Genomic DNA, 27210 nt, shown 5'->3' with positions numbered 1-27210 from the left:
TTACAAGGATGTTGCCATAGAGTGAAGGAATGTTTAGGAATGGACAACTTACCCCATACAACTCTATACCATTTAACCTTAGCACAAACTCTCATGAGGACTGCATATACAGACTTAACCGAGAACCCACCAGAGTTACTTGGAGACCATACAACCTCATCTTTATCTAGATATCTATTCACTTCTGTATCCATGATTGATTTCTTGATGTTACCATCAGGGAGGGAGGTAATTAATGAAGACCATTCCCCATGTTCTAATACATCACTAACCTTTGCATCTTCGTGAAGGTTAATGAGGTTTCTTACTTCAGGTAATTCCTAACGAGGAGTGGAAGAGCACCAAGGATCGTGCCAGAAAAGAGTCTCTAATCCATTTGCAATGGCATACTTGATATATCTTATTGTTGTACTTTTATGTTTTAGTATCCCCCTCCATACCCAAGAGCAACTTGAAGGTATTTTCATAGTCCAGAAGTGGTGCTTCTTAATCTACTGACTCCATGTCTAATCAACCCATATAGAATTCTATATACCAGACCATAATAGCCAGCCCTGTTCCAAGTTCTAGCATCTGTCATGCCTAGTCCTCCTTGTTCTTTAAAATACCTCAAGGTTTCATGACTTGCATGGTGCATTTTGGTTATCATGTTAGGACCAGACCAGAGAAAATGATTGCATATCTTAGAAACCTTGTCAAGAACCTTTTTTGGGAGCACAAAAGTTTTAGACTAATAAACTTGGAAGGAGGATAACACTGACTGAATAAGTTCTAATCTTCCTACTCTTGACAAGCTTATATTCTTCCAGTTTAAGATTCTAGAAGTCAATCTTTCCACCAAGGGAAAACAATCCTTTATACCTAATCTTGATGAGGTGAGAGGGAGACCAAGATAGGCAATAGGTGGAGAGATGAGAGAAATCCCCATGGCATTTGCTAGATCCATTCATGCTTCCTTAGACATACACCCAGCTAAAAGAGTAGATTTGGCAGGGTTGATATTCAGTCCTGTAGTTTGAGAGAATTTCAATAAAATATCTTTAATAGGAAGAATTGAATCCATATCACCTTTGCAAAAAAGGAGTGCATCATCCATAAAAAACAAATGAGAAATACCTATTTTCTTGCATTTGGAGTGAGGTTTAATCTGTCCTGATTTAGAAGTCCAGAGAGAATTTCCATCACTAGAACAAAGAGGTAAACGGAAATAGGCCCTTTTTCTCCTTCAAAGTAGCCCTCAGCTGTGCCATTAATAATGATGGAGTAAGATGGAGAGCAAAAGCACATTTTGAGCCAGTCTATAAAGAGAGGTGGGAACCCAAATCTCTTCAGAATCAGATCCATAGAGTGCTAGTTGACTGAATCAAAAGCTTTTTTAATATCAATCTTGATGGCACAATTCCTAGTGCCATGTTTCCTTGAATATCCCCTTAGAACCTCATGCGCAAGAATAAGGTTGTCTTGAATATTCCTACCTGGTACAAAGGCAGATTGGGCCCCAGAGATCAAAAGAGAGATGTAATCTTTCATCCTGCTTGTTAGTATCTAGGAAACACATTTGTAAATGGTATTACAACAAGCTATAGGTCTAAATTCTTCTACCTTGGAAGGAGTAGTATTTTTGGGAATTAACCATAAAAGGGTAGAGTTTGTACCTCTCTGAATAAAAGTATGAGCAAACATATGCTTAACTGCAAGGGTGAAGTCTTCACCAACAATGTCCCAAGATTTCTTGTAGAAGAAAGAACTAAAACCATCTGGACTATTGTCAGGCATAGATAAAACAACTTCCTTGATTTCTAGGTCATTGATGTATGTGATAAAACTATCTGCCATCTGAAGAGAAATATTCTGGAGGTTGAGTTGGTCTAGGAACTATAAAGAGCAAGATGAGGGGGTTTCTTTTCCCAGCAGCTCTTTGTAGAAGGAGATGAAAGCCTTGGCCACATTCTCTTAAAGTTGGCAAGTCACTGAGGATAAGATCGGAATTTCCTGATTTCATTTGGGCTTGGGCCAAAATTTCATCTAAACTTAAAAGGCACATGTGAGGCACGTGCTATCAAACCTATTTAGCCAACGCGACCTCCCACATTCCTCTTCTTCTTCACAAAATTTCCCAACCCTAGCCGCCCAAACCAACTCTCGATCGCCCATTCACCAATACACACCACCACCTAATTTTTTTCACAAACTGCTCCATTTTCAACCCCCATTCCAACTAAAAACCCCAATTTTATCAATCCCTACTCTAAATGGCTCGAGTTCTTAAAATCATGCTGGAGCAAAATTTTCAAAACCTCTTCAATTTTGATCTATTTGAAGAGTACTTCAAGGTTGAGATTAGAATAAGAGGATGGGAACCCTTGGTTTTGTTTGAAGGTGCGGCTTATTCTTCCTCTCTCACTCGTTCATTTTATAATTGTATGCTTAGAGAGGAGGATTACCGCATCACGGTTGTCAAGGATGGTCGCTCGCTTGAGCTCACCAAGGAGGTTGTGAGTAGAGTTCTTGGGATTCCTCTGAAGGCTTATGTTCAGACGAAACAATCCCCAGACAACAAGACCATCGATGTGATGATGGTAGAGACACTTCTCGAAGGGGTGAAAAACCCCAAGTCTCACTGCGCATTTTAGAGTTCGCTATGAAGGAATCAGTTGGCAGTATCTCAGTAGATAGCCTACAACCTGCTAGGCTTAGCCAAACCTTCTGATATCGGTAAGGTGATGCTCCATATTCTATGGATTCTTCAAGAGCAGCGACAATTTTAGCATAGTGTCACTAGAACACGGCAGAGCATTAGAGACGTGCTCCCGCGTAGTGATATACACGCTAGGTCCCAACGTAATTAAGGAGAAGGATCTTCAAGAAGTCGAGATGAGTCACACACGGATTTTGACTAGGCAGCTCCCTAGTGTCCGTATAGATAGTTTATAGTGTTTTATTATTGTTGTTTTATTTTTCTTTATTATGCCATTTAATTATGTGTTTAATATTATATTATGCTTATTTTATTTTTCTTGTGGAATTTGGTATATGAGTAGAAGGTAACATAGATACATTATGCCAAAATTTTCTATTTTTCTTTCATGCATTTCATTTATGTTTTCAAAAATTCAAAAAACCAAAAAGATTTCATAGTAGAATAATTATCCCTAGTATAATAAACCATGTATTTCTCGTTCTATATCAAGCAACCCACACCCCAAACTTATTTAGGGGTGGCATGTTTTCATCATGAAGAACATAATACAGATGTATCGCCATTTTTGCTCATGTTTCTATGGTAATATCTTTCTTTATCTCTTCATACTTTGAGAACAAAGCATAGTTCTATTTGGGGGTGGTATAGTAACATTTTGTAAAAACTATGCATTTTCTATATAGTAGATATAATAGCATATTTCTTTCTTTATAAAAAAATTTCAAAAAAGACCAAAAATTATTTTTTTGTTTAGTAATAAAAAGTCTTGTTTCCTTTTTCTATGATGAATAAAAAGTTTAGAAGCCTCATTATAGCGATAGAGTAAGGATTCGTTCTTCGAACTTAGACTAATATACGTGCAATAGTTTCGGTATCTTTTCATGAATGGCATGCATCAACATTTGTTTGTATATAGTAGTGAGTTTCTGATAAGAGCCCAAAACTGTAGTTTTAACCCCTTAACAATAATACTTTTAGACCAATTATACGAGTAATAAATAAGAGTTAATGCTGATTACGGGCTTTTATGTATTTCACGCATTGAAGTCAATTATGTGCAGAAATGTGCCACTTTGGCGAGATAAAGGAGCAAGGGTTGGTTGCAAAGAACTTCTGTGATTAAGGGCCAAGATTCAAGGAGAAAAAACCTTTGCAAAGCCCAGTCAAAAGCTGAAAAGTCAAAGTTAACGCGGGCAGAAACAACACACAAAAGTCAGCAGAACTTCCAAAGACCATATCTTTGGACTCAAGCCTCGGAATTGGGTGTACCTTATGTCAAAATGACTGCCTCGGAAAGAGGTTTCCAATGGTCCAAACCTTGACCTAATCAAAGGAGAAGAAGTGGAAGAAAAGTATGTTGAAGTCAAAGCTAACTGAAAAGGGCCCTGCAGACTGAAGAAATTGGGCTTTGGGCTCGATTTTTCGGCCCAAAACATGGATCCTCAGCCTATGCACGAAAATGTGGATCTGGTCTCCTCCATTTTCACACACAAGACTTAGCTCTTAAGTATCAATTAGGTTAGGATAGAAAGTAGCCATTAGAGAATAATCTAGATCTAGTTTTGAGTTTTTGAATTAGTTAATTAATTAGTTTTCATTCCATTAATTAGTTTCATTCCTTGTTTTAGAATAGTTATTGGAATCATTATTTATCATTCATTAGATAAATAAAATAGTTAGTTCTTAGTAATTTCGATTTTGTTATTTAAAATTGCTTATATCTAATTTCAATTCTTGTTTGTTAATGATTTCTTAGTTGTTAATTTAGATTTCAATTATTATTTAGTTGAATTTAATAAAGTTAGAATCTTTATATTATGTCTTATTCAATTTCGATTGGAAATGAGAGCATAATGATTCTAGGCTAAACCTCCATTAGAGGGGTTGAAGAAGCCTTGATGAAGCTTGATCATTGTTAACTTAGAAATCGTCGTGATAATCTATTCAATTCTAGAAAGTAATTAGTTCACCATGAGAATGGGTTTGGTTGCTTTACATGCTAGTTATTAATTGGTAGAGATGCCATGTAAAATTAGAGATTAGAATTACCATTTTGACATGCGAAGCATTGAAATTTGGATCACGACGAATCTTTGTTAGTTGATTAAGTCAACTTAAGGTGGATTCAATCACCCCTAATTCTATATCTAGATTCAAACCTTAGTATTCCGTAGCATTTAGTAGTTGAATCATTATAGTTAGTATCTTGTTATTTGAATTTGCATCGTAGTATAATCCCACCATTAATCTCATTAGACTTTGGATAGATTCACAATATTAGAAAACATTGAATGCTAAAGAACTAGGAGTGGTACAAATCTTCTATTCCAACCCTATTTCAATAGTATCGAGACTAAAAATCTTTGATAAGAACTGTCTTCGTATAAAGAAATAGTTTTACTTACATTTTGAAATTCATCATTTTATTCGTAGGTAGAATTATATTCAATTTTATCGTTTTATCAAATGGAGCCGCTGCCATCTTAGTTCCCTTTAGTATTGTTTTCTTTAGAATTGTTAGTTTTCCAATGTCCCATAACCCACCCACCCTTGTTTGATTGTCACTGTGGTTGTCCGTTTCAGCACTTCAAATTTTCCTCACAGAGTTACACGGAGCGCGACCCTCGTCCAAACACCTGGAACTCCACTTTTTAGGTTTGCGTGACCAGATTACCAAGGATCGAAATAACGATAACCAGAAAATAGTAGAATCCTAAATATTAATGTTAACAACACTAATACGTAATCCTACCGTTCTTACATTTAAATCAATTATTCTTACTCTTAAAACATAATCATGCAATACAAGGAGTAAGGATTCGTTCCACTCTTAACTGTCTAGACGTAAATTGAATTCAACTAATCAAACCAAAAGGAACAATGGTGAGAGTAATGATTTGATGTGAAATTTCTATACTACCATTCCCAACACAAGAACAATAATAAGAACATGTCATTATGGAATAAGTAATTAACTTTATAAATCTAATAGAACAATAAGAACAAGATATGATTGAATGAATAACAACTATTTTATTTATCTAATGAATGATATTCAATGATTTAAATAACTAATCTAAAACAAAGAATGAAACTAATAAATGGAATGAAAACTAAGTAATTAACTAATCTAGATCTATCTTTTTCTAACCCTAAACTCCATTAACATTAGCTTTCTAACCTAACTATCTACCATTAACAAAGAGTCAAGCTTTTGTTTTTATACTTTCAGATCCAAAAATCGTGCATGGGCTTGGAGCCATGTTTTGGGCCGGAAAATCGAGCCCAAAACCCAATTTCTTTAGTCCAAAATAGGCTCTTCAGCTGCAATTGGCTTCGACAAATGTTTTGTCCACTTTTGTTCCTCTGATTGGGTCAAGGCTTGGACCATTGAAAAGCTCTTTCCGAGCCGGTCGTTTTGACATAAGATACTCCTAATTCCGAGGTCTGAGTCCAAAGATACGGCCTTGAAGTTCTTTTATTTTGTGCAATCTTTTTTTTTTTTGACTTTTCAGCTTTTGACCGGGTTTTATAAAGGCTTTGTCTCCTTGAATCTTGGCCTTTATTAACAGTACTCCTTAGCAACCAACCTTTGCTCCTTTATCTCGCTAAAGTGGCACATTTCTGCACATAATGGACTTTGAAGCCTGAAATGCATAAAACACGTGTCGGTATTAACTCTTAATTATTACTCACATAATTGGTCTAAAAGTATGATGGTTAAGGGGTTAAAACTACAGTTTTGGGCTCTTATCAAACCACCCCCAAACAGCATTTTGCTTGTCCTCAAGCAAAGATGAGAAATTAGAATAAGTGACCAAAAATGGAGTTCTATCTACTCTCGTTTAATTCAGTTTGATTGCATTGACCATATCGAAGGCCTTAAACCACTAGGAATTCCCTAGTGGACGAGTTATAGCCTCGTGAGAGTTTTCCAGTGAAGGTACTCACAAACTTCATCTATACTACAACGACTAAGAAATAAAACTATTGTTTCCTTATTTATGTCTCAATTATCTATACATCTCACTAGCAATGAATACAGAATAATCATGTCGAAACCTAAGCTAATATATGCATAATAATCAATCACCTACTTAATAAACATATATACAATGAGTAATGCTATGAAATGCAGAACTTCTCCGTTTATGAAACTTTGGAATACCGAAAACAATAAGTAGGTTCTCACATAAAAGTCAAGACAAAAATCACTCGATTTTTCCACTCAAGTTTTGCTACTCCAAAAACTAGAGCATACTTTACCTTACAATCTCAATGACACACAAGGAAGCCGAAGTTGATCAAACACATCTGCCACTTACTATCCCACTAACCTATTCCTAATTGAGTTAGAGGTCTTTATTAGGTGTTGCGGGGATTAGGAGATGGTTTAAGAATGAAGGAAACGGATATTCAAAAAGGCAAGTCTGAGATAATAGGGTCTTCCTATTACGTAACTAGAGAAAACCTTGTTCTTTTGCTTCTACACTTTGTTTCCATCCTTAGCCTTTTTCTTTTGGCTTTTCGACTCCTTTTATTCTATTTTTGGAGTTTTTATTTTATTTCTATTTTTCTTTTTCTTTTCTGAAGCAACTAACTAATTTCTGTTTACACAGGCTTTTCTCTTCTTTTTTCTTCATTCATCCTATTCTCAGACTTATTCTAAAATGGGTAGGTTGATTTTATTATTATTTTTTTTTTATATTTTTTTTTGTTTTTGTAACAGGGTAAAGGAATTGTGGTTTATGGAAAGGCTAATGAAATACTCAGTGGGGCGACTAGCGGAAAATATACTTAGGTAAGAATTTCTAGCTATATCGATCCAGAAAGGGCCTAAATTCTCTCTTAGGACATGGTATAGTGGTCAAGCAAGTGGACGTGTGATTTCTCTATTCGGAATATACTTCTCCCTTGTGTCATTTCTCAAATGTTTCACTCATATAAGGCTTTAGGCTATATTCTCACAGGAATTGTAGAATAAGTACTCTAGCCTAGATTTCAGAAACTTACTGCCAAACAATCATAGATACTCATGTAATATATTTATATATAGATGCAAAGATTATTACCTACATATTAACCTAAGTTTCTAAAAACTATTCTAATGCAAAAGCTACGTGAGACTTCTAGATTATTAAGAGCATAGAGAAAGAAACAATACCAATATTCCTAAGTGTATAGCATAAACTTTTTATTTTTAATTTTAATTTTAGTTTTATTATTTTTAAGACAAATAATACGTAATATACAACCTAATATGTGCTTAACATTTACATCGTGTTTCTATACCACCCCCAAACAATTTGGGAGAAGGGGGTTCACGAAGCAATTCAATAGCACAATTAAATTATGTAACTAACTAATTTTTATAATTTTTAACATTTTATAAATAAAAGTGCGTAATTTACATCCTAAAAGTGTCTAATTTTTGCAAATGTTTCCATCCCACCCCCAAACAAACGCTTTGTCCTCAAAGTGTAAAGAGATAAGGAAGGAATTTACCATAGAAACGTGGCAAACATTGGCAGTACCTGTAACTGAAATATTGTAAAGATGATATGATAATATGAAGCACAATTAAACCTGCGCGCACTAACTAACAAACTCTAACTCTTGGAGTAAACATGACAGGCTTAGGGTGGCAACTTGATTTGAAATGAATACCAAAATACGCCACCCAAACAAAATTGGAAAACTCTTTTTAAGTTTGAAAATTTTGTTTGGCCTATACTCCAGAAAGTTGGTATTGTACGAAAACTTGGGTCTTTTAAAGTCAGATTCCCTAGACTTACTAATATATGTTTATGTTTTTATTTTATTTAGTTTTTATATGTTTGATTTTTAGAAAAAGAAAACAAAATTACGATAAAGAAATAAAAATGAAACTCACTCCATAGAGAAGCACTACTCAATCCACGAGAAAAAGTGCAAGAGATAAATATGTGAGTCACATGAAACGTAGACTAAGAAACCGACACTTACAACCACTCACTCCAAAATGAGGGTCCAGTTGCCTTAATGGTGCACTCCCATAACATAAGATTGGAATGGAGTACACTGAAGAATAAAATGAGTCTAATATATATGTATTAAAATGCAGTTTACCATATATCAACAATCGAAAAAGTTGTGGGTCTTTCCACAAATAATTAACATGGAATGCACCATCAAACAGAATTAAGCACCAAGATTTCCTATGACGTAGCTTAGTGGACTGAGAGCAAAGCCTTATAGATCTAAAACCTAATCGAGCATACAGTTTCTTCTTTGTCCTCCTACGAAGGGAATGCCAAGTAAATGAACGTGAGAAAATTGATGGAAGATACGTAGGATGTGGATAATTTTGAGAAGGAAAAAATGGAAAAAATGAAAAAGTGTCAGGTGGCTTGTCCTTGGGTGTTACTTCTTCACCAGTTGGTTTTAGATAGTTATGAAGCATAGGAGAAATGCCAAGGTCAAGTACAAACTCAATGGTTCTTTGAAAAGGTAGAGGGCGAGGAACATTAAGTGATGGAAGGTGAATGAGTGACATGAGGATGTGAGGTAGGTGAATGGTGTTCAACTAGTGTTCTTAGGTCTATATCATCGAGGCCTTGAGATATGCAAGACATTCCTCAATAGGTGGGTAAGAAGAATCAATCGGGATAGAGGGCTTAAAAATTCTTCTTCCGGCCATGGCGTCAAGAGATGAATGGATGTCAATAGGAGAGAACTTCCTGGGCGAAAGAAGGGGTTGTAAAAGAGTTGAAGGAAATCCTCCTTGATGTTATCTACATCTAGGGAGTAGAAATTGTGATCATTGTCTTCTTCCATAAGAGGGGTATCTACTAGTGTGGGGACTAAAGTGTCAGCCGCACTAATGTGAGGTACAAAACTCTCAATGTACTTCACTTCCCCTTCTATAGGCAAACCTAGTTGTCCCTGTTTTTGTCTAAACATATTAACTTCTACAGAAAGATTTTGAAAAGAAAGAGTCATTGAGCCATCCCGACAATTGATTTGGGCATTGGCGGTTGCAAAGAAAGGACGCCCTAAGATGATGGGAATGGAATCATGAGCAACTTCTGTGTCAAGAATAACAAAGTCGGCTGGATAGTAAAAATCCTGAACTTTAACGAGAATATTTTCAACTACACCCTTGGGATACTTAATAGAACGATCGGCTAACTGCAAAGTCATTTTGGTTGGTTGAAGTTTTGTTAGACCTAGTTGTTTATATAAATAAAAAGGGAGTAAGTTAACACTCGCCCCGTGTCTAATAAAACAGTTGTTATGAAGGTATCACCTAAGGTGTATTATCTGATAGGGATCTACCGGGGTCCTTGTACTTAACAATTCCGTTATGTTCAGATAAAGAGGGATATTGTTCAGTTTAGAATGCTTCGTGGTGTATGTTGGTTTTCCTCTTCTTGGTGCACAACTCTTTTAGAAACTTAGCGTGTCCAGGTAGACTTTTTATAGCTTCTAGAAAAGGTAGGTTTATAGTCAAATTTTTAAACACTTCCCTAATCTCATCAAAATTCTCGTCCTTTTTAAACACAACTAGTCTTTGGGGATATGGTGCTTCATCGCTATTTTTAGCAGAAGGGATAAAAGTATTATTAGTCTTTGCTTTATCTCTAGCTATTTTCCATCTAGGTGTCTATATTGGAACCTCTACAGGTGTAGGGTCTTCACTTTCTATTATTGGGTCTTGTAATGGTTTTCCTTTTGGTTGTGGTTTAACTGGTACTTCTATAGCTGTAGGGTCTTCAGTTTCTATTATAGTATTTGGTATGGTATCATTTTTAGTTTGCGGGTAATTATTAGGCATAGTCACTTGGTTATCAACTACTACTGCATACGAGCGAAGGGTAGTGACTGCTTTGTAGGGTCCCCTTGGTTTATATTACCATTACAAGAAATACTGTTTATTTCAAAGGCGGTGTTTGTTGACTTAGGATTAGGCACTGCTTGACTTGGAAATACGCTGGTTTGGTTAGAAGACATGTCAATAACCTTTTGGCACAAAGACTGCATCATTTGCATAATTTGTTTCATCATATTAGAGTTTTGATCATGCCGATCTTTCATCAAGTTGGAGTTTTGTTGCATAATTTGATTTTGTTTCTCCAACAAGGTCACTACTACTTTGTCTGTAGATGGTTGTATTGGAATTAAAGCTTGTTAAGCGTTCATGTCTTGATGTTGATAGTTCTGGGTTCTGGGTACTAAACCTCTATTCTGGTCACCTAAGTTCCCTTGTCCTTGATGTTGAGTTAACTGGTTAAAGTGTGATGGTTGTGGTGGTGTTTATGCATAGACAAGAGGACAATAAAAGTCGGAATGCTCAAGACTACAACAGACATTACAACGAGTAGAGTTAATGTTCATGACTGGAGTGGGTTGTTGTTGAACAGAGATGGCTTCTACCTTTTTAGTGAAGGCATCGATAGGAGTTTTAAGCTCGGGATCATATTTAACCTCAAGAGAAGAAGGAGAGGAGCGGGAGGAATCGTTACCTCCCCAATTGTTGTTCTTCTTAGATTGATCTTCTAAGAATTTATAAGCCTCCAAGGCTCCTTTACTAAGAAAACTACCCCCATTCATGATATCTAGAACCTCCTTATGATAATGTGAAAGCCCCTTGAAGAAAGCACGAACAAGCGTGTCTTTCGCAAGATTATGATATGGGCATTCAATGGGAAGATCGATGAAAAACGATTCCGTGCCTCCTCACGAAAAGGATTCATGAGGATTCTTCTGAAGAAATGAATCTTGTGAAGCATTTCATCCGTCTTCGATGGTGGGTAAAAAACTGTTCCATGAACAATTGAACAAGTTGAGCCCATGAGTCCACGAGTTTGGCGTTTGGGCAGTTAACCAAGACGCCGCCTTATCGGCTAAGGTGAAAGGGAATACCCTCAGTTTAATTTGTTCCGCACCAACCGTGGGATGGTGGAATGTTGTTAGGACTTGTTCAATCCTACGCATGTGCTGATAAGGTTTTTCATGGTCTAAACCATGAAAAACGGGTAACAAATTAAAAATATTTGGGGGGATTCGGAAATCCCCCACTGGGTCTGCTAGAACGATGCAAGATTTGGGGCTATCGCTCAAGGCTTTGTAGAAGTCAGAGAGAGGAGTCTCTCTTTCTTCAGCCATTATATCAGGTGGTGTGTGTGGAATAGTAGCTAGAGGTGTAATGGGTGGTATACTAGATAGACGTGTTTGTTGACGTTGCCGTGTAATTACGTTAGTTTTTTCTTCGACCAGACCTTAATCTCATGCAAGACTAAGTCTAACTTAACTAAACATGCAACACTCCAAACAATTCTGATATACTAGTAGAAACCTCTAACTGGAGATGCGAGGTGTGGAAGAAAGGAATACCTGATTGCATCCTTGCTTCGCTTATGAATAGCGTCTTGTTTATGCGTGTTCAGTGTATATAACAAGTTAGAACACGTCAAAACTTGAAAAATTGACGTTCGAAACAAACCTGTGGAAATCCGGCAAAATCAGCTGAAGGCGCAGGTGCGCTCAGTGCAAATTCGAGTTCCAGTGTTTTGAGCGTGGGTCACGCTCGGTATGGGCGCAGGTCGCGCTCAACTTCCAGTGTTTTGAGCGCAGGTGCACTCCATGCAATTTTTTTTTTTCCGAGGAAGTTTAATGCTGAAAAAGACAACCACAGTTAGAATCGAACAAGGGTGGGTGGGTGAAATGGGGGATTGCCCCTGGGATTCAAGCAATTGAATTCTTGTGTTGAACGAGATTAAGATGGCAGCGGCGCCATTTGATAACCGTAAAATAGTAGAATCCTAAATATTAATGTTAACAACACTAATACATAATTCTACCGTTCTTACATTTAAATCAATTATTCTTACTCTCAAAACATAATCATGCAATACAAGGAGTAAGGATTCGTTCCACTCTTAACTGTCTAGACTTAAATTGAATTCAACTAATCAAACCAAAAAGAACAATGGTGAGAGTAATGATTTGATGTGAAATTTCTATACTACCATTCCCAACACAAGAACAATAATAAGAATATGTCATTATGGAATAAGTAATTAACTTTATAAATCTAATAGAACAATAAGAACAAGATATGATTGAATGAATAACAACTATTTTATTTATCTAATGAATGATATTCAATGATTTAAATAACAAATCTAAAACAAAGAATGAAACTAATAAATGGAATGAAAACTAAGTAATTAACTAATCTAGATCTATCTTTTTCTAACCCTAAACTCCATTAACATTAGCTTCCTAACCTAACTATCTACCATTAACAAAGAGTCAAGCTTTTGTTTTTATACTTTCAGATCCAAAAATCGTGCATGGGCTTGGAGCCATATTTTGGGCCGGAAAATCGGGCCCAAAACCCAATTTCTTTAGTCCAAAATGGGCTCTCAGCTGCAATTGGCTTCGACAAACGTTTCGTCCACTTCTGCTCCTCTGATTGGGTCAATGCTTAGACCATTGAAAAGCACTTTCCGAGCCGGTCGTTTTGACATAAGATACTCCCAATTCCAAAGTCTGAGTCCAAAGATACGGCCTTCGGAAGTTCTGCTGACTTGTGCACTATTTCTGCCCGTGTTGACTTTTCAACTTTTGACCGGGCTTTACAAAGGCTTTGTCTCCTTGAATCTTGGCCTTTATTCACAGTACTCCTTAGCAACCGACCTTTGCTCTTTTATCTCGCTAAAGTGGCACATTTCTAAACATAATGGACTTTGAAGCCTGGAATGCATAAAAACACGTAATCAGTATTAACTCTTAATTATTACTCACATAATTGGTCTAAAAGTATGATGGTTAAGGGGTTAAAACTTTAGTTTTGGGCTCTTATCAAGCGCCCTCCGCGCTGAAGCTCCTGGACCTTGAGTTTTTCCCTGAGCGTGACCCACACCCTAACAAGGCTAAGTTCGAGCGCGACCCGCACCCAAACGCCTGGAACTCCTGCTTGACCTGAGCGCGACCTACGCCCTACTTAGGCCTTATTCTAAACGTGACCTGTGCCCTCTGCTGAATCTGTCCGATTTCCACAGGTTTGTTTCAAACTTCCATTTCTTCAAGGTTTCCAGTGTTCTAACTTGTTATATACACTGAGTAAGCGTAAACAAGACGCTATTCATAAGCGAAGCAAGGAGGCATTTAGGTACTTCTTTCTTCAAACTCCTTGCATCTCCTATTAGAGATTCATACTAGCATATTAGGTCTATTTGGTGTGTTGTTGTGTTTTGTTAAGATTGGTCTTAGCCTTGCATGAGATTAAGGTCAGGCCGAAGAAAAATGCTTAACATAATCAATCAGCAACATCAACAAACACGCCTTTCTGGTATACCACTCACTACACCTCTAGCTAATATACCACACACACCACCTGAAATAATGGCTGAAGAAAGAGAGTCTCCTCTCTCTAACTTTTACAAAGCCTTGAACGATAGCCCTAAATCTTGCATCGTTCTATGAGACCCAGTGGGGGATTTCCGAATCCCCCTAAATATATTTAATTTGTTACCCATTTTTCATGGGTTAGACCATGAAAAGCCTTATCAGTACTTGGATAGGATTGACCAAGTCCTTACTACATTCCACCATCCTACGGTTGGTGTTGAACAAATTAAACTGAAGGTATTTTCCTTCACTTTAGCCGATAAGGCGGCGTCTTGGTTAACTTCCCAAGCGCCTAATTCTGTGGACTCGTGGGCTAAACTTGAAGATCGATGAAATTCTTTCCAAGATTCATTTCTTTCGACAGAATCCTCATGAATCATTTTCGGAGGCTTAGAATCGTTTCACCGATCTTCTTATAGAGTCTCCACACCATAACTTAGCGAAAGACACGTTAGTTCATGCCTTTTTCAAAGGACTTCTACACCACCATAAAGAAGTCCTTGACATAATGAATGGGGGTAGTTTCCTAAGTAAGGGAGCCTCAGAGGCTTGTAAATTTTTAGAATATCAAACCAAGCGTAATAATAACTAGGGGGGTAGTGATGATATCTCCCACAACGCTAGTTCTTCTACAACAGTTAAGGCCACTGGTATGTTTGAGATGACACCCGATCCGGAACTTAAAATTTTAATCGAATCTCTCACTAAAAAGGTAGAGGCTATTTCTGTTCAACAACAGCCTATTCCCTTCATGAATGTCAACACCAATCCATGTAATTTTTGTTTGAGTCCAAAGCATCCCGACTCCTATTGTCCTTTCGTTTACGAACAACAAACATTACAACAAGATAACGTTTGCTCAATTAATAGTTATCCAATTCCTAACGCCCCTTGGAGACAACACCCCAACTTCAGTTGGAGAAATAATCAACAAGTAACACCTCCAGGGTTTAATAATCAAAATGTTAGGCAAGCAAACAATTATAACCAAGCTCCACCACGACAAGGACAAGGTCAGGGTAATTATAATAATTATAACAACCAAGCACAACCATGACAAGGTCAAGCACAAGGTCAGGGTAATTATAATAATTATAACAATAATAATTATAATGCTAACAGAGGTATCGTTCTGATAAATAACTATCAAAATCCACCCATTAATAATCAATGTGACATAGTTCCTGTCACACAACCTATAGCTAACACTTTTCCACAACCAGATCGTTTCGATAGCTTTATGCAATCTCAACAATAGATTTTACATGCTATCCAACTTTCCTTACAGCAGTTAGCTCAAGAGAAAGTACAACCTAAAGGTGTGTTTCCAAGACAAGCGATACCTAATCCTAAAACACCAAACACAGCCTTTGAGGTAAACGGTAATACTAATAACAAAAATGCAAACGTATGTGAGCTAAATGCCATCACCACTCTCCGTTCTGGGAGAGTGGTTGATAACAAAGTAACTATGCCTATAGTTACCCCACAAGTTGTCCCTACACCGGAGATTGAACTAGATACCGTAATAGAAACTGAAGAGCCTACCCCTGTAGTGGTACCAGTTAAACCACAACCTAAGAAACAGAAATCAAAGGTTAGACATCTAGTTGATCCATACGCTAAATATAGAGAGAAACCACCGTTTCCCCAGAAATTAGCTATGTTAAACAGGGATACAAACTTTGACGAGATTACGGACGATAAACTTACCTTTTCTACAAGCAATTAAAAAATTACCTCACCATGCTAAGTTTCTCAAAGAGTTCTGCACTAAAAGGCATAAGACAAATATTCCTAAAGACGCCTTTTTAACGGAACAGTTTCCAACTTTAACGGAACACAATGGAATCATTAAGTACAAGGACCCTAGTCGTCCTAATGTACAATGCACCTTGGAGATTCCCACACGACGACCGCTTTACTAGACCTGGGGATGAGTGTTAACTTACTCTCGTATTATCTATACAAACAAATAGGTCTACAAGAGATGCAACCTACTAAAATGACGTTGCAACTAGCGGATCGATATATTAAGTACCCTAAGGGTGTGGTTGAAAACATGCTTGTTGAGGTCCAGGATTTCTACTATCCTACTGATTTTGTTATCCTCGATACAGAAGTCGCAAACGACTCTGTTCCAATCATTTTAGGGCGTCCTTTCTTCGCAACTGCCAACACGCTCATAACTGCCCCGATGGTTCGATGTCCTTGTCTTTTGGACATCTTTCTGTTGAGGTAAATGTTTTTAAAATGATTAAATAGTTACCAGATTCGTCTGTAGATGGGGAAGTTAGCATGATCGAGAGCTTAGCTCAAGATTATTTTAATAACACATTTCCAGAAAACCAAATGCATAAATTCCTGTCTTTTAGAAGTTCAGATTTTGCCGATGACTCCTACTTAAAGGAAGTCAACACTATCTTCGAGTCTACACCTATTGTAGACCCTTCTGTTGCTCCATCTACAGAGTTTGAAGACCTGCTGCCTAAGCAAGTATTCATTACTCAAGATGAGGACCCCCCAGAAGCATTTATCAATATTCCTTCCACCCCGGTGCTTAAACCTCTTCCTCCTAAATTAAAGTATATTCATCTTAATCCGGATGGTAGTCATCCGATAATAATATCTTCTCTGTTATCTAAGGAGGAAGAGACACGTTTGATCAGGGTGATTAGGGAACATCGTTCTGCGATTGGTTGGTCCATATAGTCGACATTATGTATGCACTCATTGTATCCATTTGGAGGATAACGCAAAGACTTCTCGCGAACCTCAGCGTCGCTTGAACCCTACCATGAAAGAGGTGGTCAGGGAAGAGGTCTTACGATTACTCGATGCGGATATCATATACCCAATCTCTGATAGCGAATGGGTAAGTCCCATTCATGTAGTTCCTAAGAAATCAGGGATTACCATGGTACGTAATGCCAAGGGTGAATATGTTACCACGCATGGTCCTATGAAATGGAGGATCTGTATTGATTACAGACATTTAAATGCCAAGACATGAAAGGATCATTTTCCTTTACCCTTTATAGATCAGATGCTTGAACGTCTAGCTGGTCATGCTTTTATTGCTTTTTGGATGGATACTCTGGCTATTTCCAAATTATTATTGATATAGATGACCAAGAAAAGACGACCTTCACATGTCCTTTTAGAACATACGCCTATAAACGAATGCCTTTTGGCCTTTGTAATGCTCCTGGTACCTTCCAGCGGTGTATGCTTCATATATTTAGTGACATGGTAGAGCGTTTCATGGAAGTATTCATGGATGATTTTTCTATCTATGGAGACTCTTTCACTGACTATCTGTCTAGTTTGTCTAAGGTTTTGACACAGTGTGAAGAGAAGAGTCTGGTTTTAAATTGGGAAAAATGTCATTACATGGTAAAAAAAGGCATAGTACTAGGTCACATTGTATCTAGTGATGGCATCAAAGTAGATAAGGCCAAACTAGATAAGATAGTGACTCTACCTATACCACGGACTGTCCGTGATATTAGAGCCTTCATAGGCCATGCAGGTTTTTATAGGCGCTTTATCAAAGATTTTTCAAAAATAGCTAGGCCATTAACTAATCTGCTTTTAAAAGATGCCATTTTTTATTTTAATTTTAACTGTAAATATGCTTTTGAAACTTTAAAAGTTGCTTTAACTTCTGCACCCATTATACAGCCTCCCGATTGGTCTAAACCTTTCGAACTCATGTGTGATGCTAGTGATTATGCAGTTGGTGTTGTCTTGGGACAGAAACTTGATAATAAATCCACTGTATGCTATTAAAACTCTAAACGATGCTCAAAGGAATTATACAACTACTGAAAAAGAATTCTTAGTTGTCGTTTATGCCTTAGATAAGTTTCGTCCTTATTTGGTTGGTTTGAAGACTCTAGTTTACACGGACCATACAACCCTTAGGTACCTTCTCGCAAAGAAGGATACTAAGCAGAGATTAATCCGATAGATTTTTCTCATGCAAGAGTTCATATTAGAAATAAAGGACAAACGAGGGGTCGAAAATGCAGTTGCCGACCACTTATCGAGACTTACAAACGACGATGATAGTGATTCTGAGTCCATACCGTACTCTTTTCCGGATGAGCATCTATATGCTATTTTTTCTGCACTATGGTATGCTGACATTGTAAATTATTTAGCATCTAATGTTATTCCTTATGATTGGTCAAGAAATGAACGTAAGAAGTTCTTGGCCAGAGTTCAACTATACTACTGGGATGAGCTTTACCTTTTCAAGTATTATGTGGATTAGATTATTCGTCGTTGTATTCCCCAATGGGAATATAATGAGGTTCTCTCATTCTGCCATGACAAAGAGTGTGGTGGCCATTTTAGTGGTATGAAAACAGCTGCTAAAATTCTTCAATGTGGGTTTTATTAGCCTACTCTCTTTAAAGATGCCCAAGTGCATTGCAACACGTGCATTTGTTGCCAACAACTTGGGCGAATCACGAAGCGTAATATGATGCCATTAAATCCAATCATGGTGGTAGAAATTTTTGACATATGGGGCATTGATTTCATGGGTCCCTTTCCAGTTTCCCACAGTTTCATTTATATTCTAGTTGTCGTGGACTACGTGTCTAAATGGATAGAGGTCATGGCTTGCCATAGCAATGACCATAAGACAGTGGTGTTTTTTGTTAAAAAGTATATTTTCTGTCGATTTGGCATTCCCAAAGCCATCATTAGTGATGGTGGAACACATTTTTGTAATAGAGTTGTTGCATCTCTCGTGAAAAAGTATGGAGTTACACATAAGGTAGCAGCTTTATATCATCTACAAACTAGCGGACAAGTAAAAGTTTCTAATAGGGAAATCAAAAGATATTAGAAACAACTGTAAATCTTGATAGGAAACACTGGTCAAAGCTTCTATCTGATGCCTTATGGGCGTATAGGACTGCTTTCAAAACTCCTATAGGTATGTCTCCCTTCAGACTTGTATTTGGAAAACTTTGTCATTTGCCTGTTGAATTGGAGCACCGCGCTATGTGGGCTATAAAAAGCCTTAACTTCAATTTTGATGAGGTGGGTGTCAAGCGCAAGTTGCAATTGAATGAGCTTGAATAAATCCGTAACGATTCTTATAATCTCGCAAAGGATTATAAAGCTAACATGAAACGTGTTCATGATAAGCAAATCTTGCACAAAGAGTTTGTGGTAGGTCAAAATGTCTTACTTTACAACTCCCGTCTACATATTTTTTCAGGGAAATTAAAAATCCGTTAGTCTGGTCCTTTTTGGTTACTGAAGTCACCCCTCACGGGGCAATCACCTTGGTAAATCCCAAGGACAGCAGTACCTTTCAAGTCAATGGCCAACGGTTAAAACATTTCCACGAGCTTTTATCCCTTGATGTAGAGGAAATCCTTTTACAGGACCCTATCTATGAGGACTAACTTTTTCGTTGGTGTACTTCCTTTCATTTTCATATATTGATAAGTGCACCATTCAGGTAACCGGGCCCTCCCTATGAAGTGTGTGGCTGTAAGTACCGGATCCTAAGTCCACGTTAAACATAATTCACGTTTTCCACTCTTGCATGTTTTCTCAATTTTGAATCATGTTCCTCTATGGTGTGAATTATGCATTTATTGTTTTCTTGTTTTTCCTATATTAAATATTTTTCATAAAAAATAAAAATTATTAAAATCATAAAAATAGTAATTTAGGAAGTCTCGGGAATCTGACTTTAAAAGACCCACTTTTCAAAATGTTGTTGTCTACTGGATTATTCAACTTTCCATTTGTGTTGCTTAGGCCATTTAATCGTATTTCGATTTGGGTTGACATTATCTATGAAATTAGAGTTCATTCGTTCTCATAACTTACATCATGCACGCACTACAAGGCATTTTCCATCTTCTTATATGTTATCCATAGTCGGAATAGAGTGTTTTATGGTTCATTGGATTGGAAATTCTCTCCTGATCATTTCCATATCTCATTCGCAAAAATCGGACCGGTAATGAAATAGCAATTTTACTTTGAAGTTGCGCTAAAAATCGAATTTTTTTGGGAATCGAATTGGGCTTAGGCCCAAGCCCACAGTACAACCCTAGAACGCATCACGTTCTTCTTCTTCATCTTCCCACTTTTGCCATTAACAACTTTCAAACCCTAACATAAAAAAAAAAAAAAAAAAACCAATACACTCACGCCCACAATACAATTCCAACTTCAAATCTTCTCCAAAACATTCCTCCACCAATCCCAACAATTTCCACCACCGAAAACCACCAAAACTCAAAGAATTTGGAACTGCCACGCCACCACCACGCCACCACCATTGTTTTGTTAGTGAGGTAGTCTCAAACTCCATCCCCACATTCCATTTAAACCCCCAAATCGTTCTAAAATATCAATGGCTCAAAGATGTAGGATTTTGCCGGAGCACGCATTTACTGCCGACCACTTCAAGCCGTTTTGCGATGACGAGATGGTTAGGAGAGATTAGAGTGGTTTGTGGTACTCGACAGATGATTTTTACCATGAAGATTTGGTCCGACAGTTTTATAGGACGAGGGAGTTGGATGGGAATATAATTTTTGTTAAGGTGGCTGAGAGGAGGAGAGAAGTATCTACTAGGTTGTTGGCTGAGATTTTAGGCATTCCGCCTAGACACCATCTCGATGCCATATTACAGGAATCCCAATTTACTGGGGTCGAGCCTTTGATGAATGCGACTATTTTGGAAGGGAACTACAATGCGAGCTCACATTGTGTTCGCCAGTTGTCTCTCAGAACCAACCAGCTGGCTGTAGCTCAGTGGATTGGTAGGAATGTTATAGGGAGGGAGAAAGTCAACGACATCGGTCTGAACTGCCTTCACGTTCTATGGATACTCCAGGTGTAGAAGTATGAATTCTGTATTTTGGAGTTTTTAAGTAACATGATTAGGGGAGTTGGGAAGAGTATTGCACCTCTCCCTGTTTTGATAACGAAGATCATGATGACCTTGAGAGCGACTCCGACGTCTGATAGGATTTGCCTGAAAGAGCATAGAAATCCTCATATTTATACGAAGTGTATCCAAAAAGTTTGGAGGTTACTTGAAGAGAGGGTAGTTGAAGAGGATGACTCGGAGGATGAGGAGGACATGACATATTTTGATGCCGATGCCTTGGAGAGGTGTAGGTCGAATGTAGAACGCATGACTGTGATTCATCGTGGCATGCATTCTCTCAATACTATTTGTGAAGACCTCCGGACTCGGCAGGCTACCATGCATCATAACTTCGAGACTTGTGCCCAGCGTGAGGATGAGCGTTGGGAATAGATGAGGGCCGAGATGGAAGATTAGTGCAAGTTTCGAGATGATATGGTTGCACGCTTTCCACCCCAGGCGGGTTCTTCGGAGGAGGAGGTTTCTGTGAGGCACGAGCGTCATCGTCGAAAGACGGATGGCTCTGGCCGATCGGGAGCTCAGTAGTCATCACCTTCCCATGTGCCTTCCACTACCAGCAGCGAGTGGTTTAGGAATATTATGAGTTGATGTTGTTTTGTATTTGCTTTTTATTTAGTTCGGATGTTAATTTATGAATTTCGTAGTTAAATTTGAATTTGGTTGTTAAATGTTGTTTGAATTTCAATTTTAATATAATATGGTTCTTTTCAAATTGTGCATTCTTTTTATCGTTAATCCCACCTTCCCGAATTGTTTGGGGGTGGTATTATTTACTCTAGCATGGTTTGTTATATGATCCTCCAGTTTAGAATTTGTTTTGGAGTGAAGGTTGATAATATTGGCAATATGGCCATACCTATAATTAGATGTTGTGATAGGATGAAATCTAAAAGAATTTAGAAGTTGCTATTCTAAATTAAATCTAAAAGATATTAGGGTTGTTTTAGAATCAAGAATATGGGGGTTTCCGTTTTCGGTTTCGAAAATATTTTGTTTTCGACAATTGCCTTAAAACTTTTTGGCAACTTGCCGATTCGTTTTGGAAGATCAAAAGTTATAAAAGCTTCCTTTATTCTACACTCACAACCCACACTACACCTCACTTTCATCTCTCACCTTTCACTCCCACGTTTCCCATTTTTCTTCTCCATTTTAGCAACTCAGCAGCTTGGAGCGCGCCTGCTCCCCAGTGGAGCGCCAGCTGCGCCCTAGGCACTATTAACCAGAATTTCATCAGAGCGCGACCCCCCCTACCAAGCCCAGAGCTGAGCACGACCTGCGCCCAAAACACTGGAATTCCAGTTTTCATGGGCATATTTGGTAGATAATATGTACATGTATAACTATGAGGATTTGCATGAGCATTATGGGGCAGGAATCTTTAGGATAGAAGACCAAGGGGATTATAACGTCGCCCTTGGTAGCCTGTCTATGAACGTGGGCACTGTTATGTTTTGGATCATGCTAAACATTAAAGGGGAATGGCATTATTCTTATGTGAATGACGAAACTTGTGATATTTTCCTTGCTTTAGCTGGGGGATGTACACTCTATGATATTCCCCAGACCCTAATGTCTTGTTTAGCCCGAGCCCATAACAAGAGGCATAAGTACCTTCTTATGTCTGTTTTAATTTGCCGTATAATGCTATGTTTCTTCCCTATTTTTTGTGCCCGTTTCACGGATTGGTTTGGGGTCGATATTGTGAGACCCACCAATTGTATTATTAGATCCTTCCGAGCAATAACTTGGCAAGGGTAGAGGATACAACCTCATCAGGTTGCGCCTTACACCCCATCCGACCAAGTGGCACTTGACAGGTTAGCTATAGTAGACGATAAGTGGCGTGAAGCCTGGCAAATTACCATGGCGTGGCAAGATGCAAATGAACCTCATTTCTTTATTGAGAATTAGGAGGAAAATGCTTAAACGGGAGTTAAGGTTAGTTTTTATTTCAGTTAGCGTCTGCTTATGTCCCAAGCAATTTATTTCTCATTAACCCCATAACGGGTGGAACTCTTATAGAGTTGCGTCAGTTTTAATTTCTATATTAGTATGTTTTAACCTTGTTTTGCAGATGTTCCAGAATTTCACGTGTTTCCATGGTATTTCTCTACCCTATTTATTTAAGTACTTTGAGGACAAAGCATGTTTCTTGTTTGGGGGGAGGGGGCATAGAAACACGTGTAATTAAGGCATCTGTTAGGATATATATATGTATAATATGCACTTGTTTTCTAGTTAAAAAAATTGAAAAATTTTAAAAATATAAATAAAAAGTATGCTATACACATAGAAATATTGGTATTGTTTTCTTTCTCTATGCTCTCAATAATCTAGAAGTCTCACGTAGCTTTTGCATTAGAATAGTTTTTAGAAACTCAGATTAATATGTAGGTAATAATCTTTGCATCTATCTATAAATAAGTTACATGAGTATCTATGATTGTTGGCAGTAAGTTTTTGAAATCTAGGCTAGAGTACTTATTCTACAAATCCTGTGAGAATATAGCCTAAAGCCTTATATGAATGAAACATTTGAGAAATGACACAAGGGAGAAGTAAAATCCGGATAGAGAAATCACACGTCCACTTGCTTGATAACTATACCATATCCTAAACGAGAATTTAGGGCCTCTTTGGATTGATATAGCCAGAAATTCAAACCTATGAATTATTTTCCGCTAGTCACCCCTCTGAGCCTTTCTTTAGCCTTTCATAAACCGTAAATCCTTTACCCTGTTACAAAACAACCTACCCATTCTTTGAATAAGTCTGAGAATAGAGATAAAGAATAGAAAAGAGAAAGACCTTTGAAATCAAGAATTTGTTAGTCACTTCAGATAAGAAAAGAAGGTTTCCATCCAAATAAAAATAAAAAAATAAAAAAATAAAAGAAAATAAAGAGTTAGAACTCCAAAACTAGAATCAAAGGAGTCAAAAGCCAAAGAAAAAGAAAAATATGGCTAAGGATGGAAACAAATAGTAGAAGAAAAAGTAAAGAACAAGGTTTTCTCTAGTTACATAATACGAAGACTCTATTACCTCAGACTTGTCATTTTTGAATATCCATTTCTTTCCTTCTTAAACCATCTCCTAATCCCCGCAACACCTAATAAAGACCCTAACTCAATTAGGAATAGGTTAGTGTGATAGTAAGTGGTAGATGTGTTTGATCGACTCTGGCTTCCTTGTGAGTCATTGAGATTGTAAGGTAAAGTGTGCCCACTGCACACTAGAGTAGCAAAACTAGAGCGGAAAAATCAGAGTGGTTTTTGTCTCGACATTTATGTGAGGACCTACTTAAGGACACTATTCTGAGTTTTCAGAAACGGACCAGCTAGTGCATTTCATAGTATTACTCATTGTATATATGTTTATTCGTAGATTATTGATTATTATACATATATTAGCTTAGGTGTTGACTTGATTATTCTTTATTCATTGCTAGTGAGATATATAGATAATTGGGGACATAGATAAGGAAACAATAGTTTTATTTCTTAGTCATTGTAGTATAGACGAAGTTTGTGAGTAACTTCACTGGAAAACTCTCACAAGGCTATAACTTATACACTACGGAATTCCTAGTGGTTTAAAGCCTTGTTGCATATGGTCAATGCAATCGCACTCGGCGAAACGAGATTAGTTAGAATTCTATTTTTGGTCACTTATGCTAATTTCTCATATTTGCTTGAGGACAAGCAAAATGCTGTTTGGGGGTGGTTTGATAAGAGCCCAAAACTATAGTTTTAACCCCTTAACAATAAAACTTTTAGACCAATTATGCGAGTAATAAATAAGAGTTAATGCTGATTACGTGCTTTATGTATTTCTGGCATTGAAGTCAATTATGTGTAGAAATGTGCCACTTTGGCGAGATAAAGGAGCAAGGGTTGGTTGCTAAGAAGTTTTGTGATTAAAGGCCAAGATTCAAGGAGAAAAAACTTTTGCAAAGCCCGGTCAAAAGCTTAAAAGTCAAAGTCAACGCGAGCAGAAACAACACACAAAAGTCAGCAGAACATTCGGAGATTGTATCTTTGGAGTCATTCCTCGAATCGGGCGTACCTTATTTGAAAACGACCGACTCGGAAAGAGTTTTCCAATGGTCCAAACCTTGACTCAATCAGAGGAGCAAAAGTGAACGAAACGTCTATTGAAGTCAAAGCTAGCTGAAAAGGGCCCTACAGACTGAAGAAATTGGGCTTTGGGCTCGATTTTCCGGCCCAAAACATGGATCCTCTGCCCATGCATGAAAATGTGGATCTGGTCTCCTCCATTTCAACACACAAGACTTAGCTCTTAAGTATCAATTAGGTTAGTATAGAAAGTAGCCATTAGAGAATAATCTAGATCTAGTTTTGAGTTTTTAAATTAGTAAATAATTAGTTTTCATTCCATTAATTAGTTTCATTCCTTGTTTTAGAATAGTTATTGGAATCATTGTTTATCATTCATTAGATAAATAAAATAGTTAGTTCTTGGTAATTTTGATTTTTTTATTTAAAATTGCTTAGATCTAATTTCAATTCTTGTTTGTTAATGATTTCTTAGTTGTTAATTTAGATTTCAATTATTGTTTAGTTAAATTTAATAAAGTTAGAATCTTTATATTATGTCTTGTTCAATTTCGATTGGAAATGAGAGCATAATGATTCTAGGCTAAACCTCCATTAGGGGGGGGTTGAAGAAGCCTTGATGAAGCTTGATAGTTGTTAACTTAGAAATCGTTGTGATAATCTATTCAATTCTAGAAAGTAATTAGTTCACCATGAGAATAGGTTTGGTTGCTTCACATGCTAGTTATTAATTGGTAGAGATGTCATGTATAATTAGGGATTAGATTAACCATTTTGACATGCGAAGCATTAAAATTTGGATCACGACGAATCTTTGTTAGTTGATTAAGTCGAATTAAGGTGGATTCAATCCCCCCTAATTCTTTATCTAGATTCAAACCTTAGTATTCCATAGCATTTAGTAGCTAAATCATTATAGTTATTATCTTGTTATTTGAATTTGCATTGTAGTATAATCCCACCATTACTCTCATTAGACTTTGGATAGATTTGCAATATTAGAAAACATTGAATGCTAAAGAACTAGGAGTGGAACGAATCTTCTATTCCAACTCTATTTCAATAGTATCGAGAGTAGAAATCTTTGATAAGAACTGTCTTCGTATAAAGAAATAGTTTTACTTACGTTTTGAAATTCATCATTTTATTCGTAGGTAGAATTATATTCAATTATATCGTTTTATCAAATGGCGCCGCTGCCATCTTAGTTCCCTTTAATATTGTTTTCTTTAGAATTGTTAGTTTTCCAAAGTCCCATAACCCACCCACCGTTGTTTGATTCTCACCGTGGGTTCCGCTTTCAAAGACTACAAATTTTCCTCACGTAATTACACGGGAGGCGACCCGCTAAAACGCCTGGAACTCCACTTTTTAGCCGAAGACCACGCACCTTGTGAAGGCAAAACTCGAAGGCAAAACTCGAGTTTTTCCCCGAAAGCCACGACCAGCCAAGACCAAGACTAAGTTCGAGAGCGACCCGCACCCAAACACCTAGAACTCCAAATGACTGGAAGCGACTGCTACCTGCTTCGCCTATTCTCGAAAAAGCATGACTCGCACCCTCTCAATGAATCGCCCGATTTCCACAGGTTTGTTTCAAACTTCCATTTCTTCAAGGTTTTCAGTGTTCTAACTTATTATATACACTGTGCACGCGTAAACAAGACGCTATTCATAAGCGAAGCAAGGAGGCATTCAGGTACTTCTTTCTTCAAACACCTCGCATCTCCTGTTAGAGGTTCATACTAGCATATCAGGTATATTTGGAGTGTTATTGTTGATAAGAGCCCAAAACTGTAGTTTTAACCCTTTAACAGTCATACTTTTAGACCAATTATGTGAGTAATAATTAAGAGTTAATACTGATTACGTGTCTTTATGCATTTCAGGCGTAAAAGTCCATTATGTGTAGAAATGTGCCACTTTAGAGAGATAAAGGAGCAAAGGTCGGTTGCTAAGGAGTTCTGTGATTAAAGGCCAAGATTCAAGAAGACAAAGCCTCTGTAAAGCCCGGTCAAAAGATGAAGAGTCAAGGTCCACGCGGGCAGAAATAGTGCACAAACTCAATAGAACTTCCGAAGACCATATCTTTGGAC

Source organism: Coptis chinensis, chromosome 4 (genome assembly GCF_015680905.1).
Source record: "Coptis chinensis isolate HL-2020 chromosome 4, ASM1568090v1, whole genome shotgun sequence".
Taxonomy (NCBI): Eukaryota; Viridiplantae; Streptophyta; class Magnoliopsida; order Ranunculales; family Ranunculaceae; genus Coptis; species Coptis chinensis.
Note: the sequence above shows the minus strand (reverse complement) of the source record.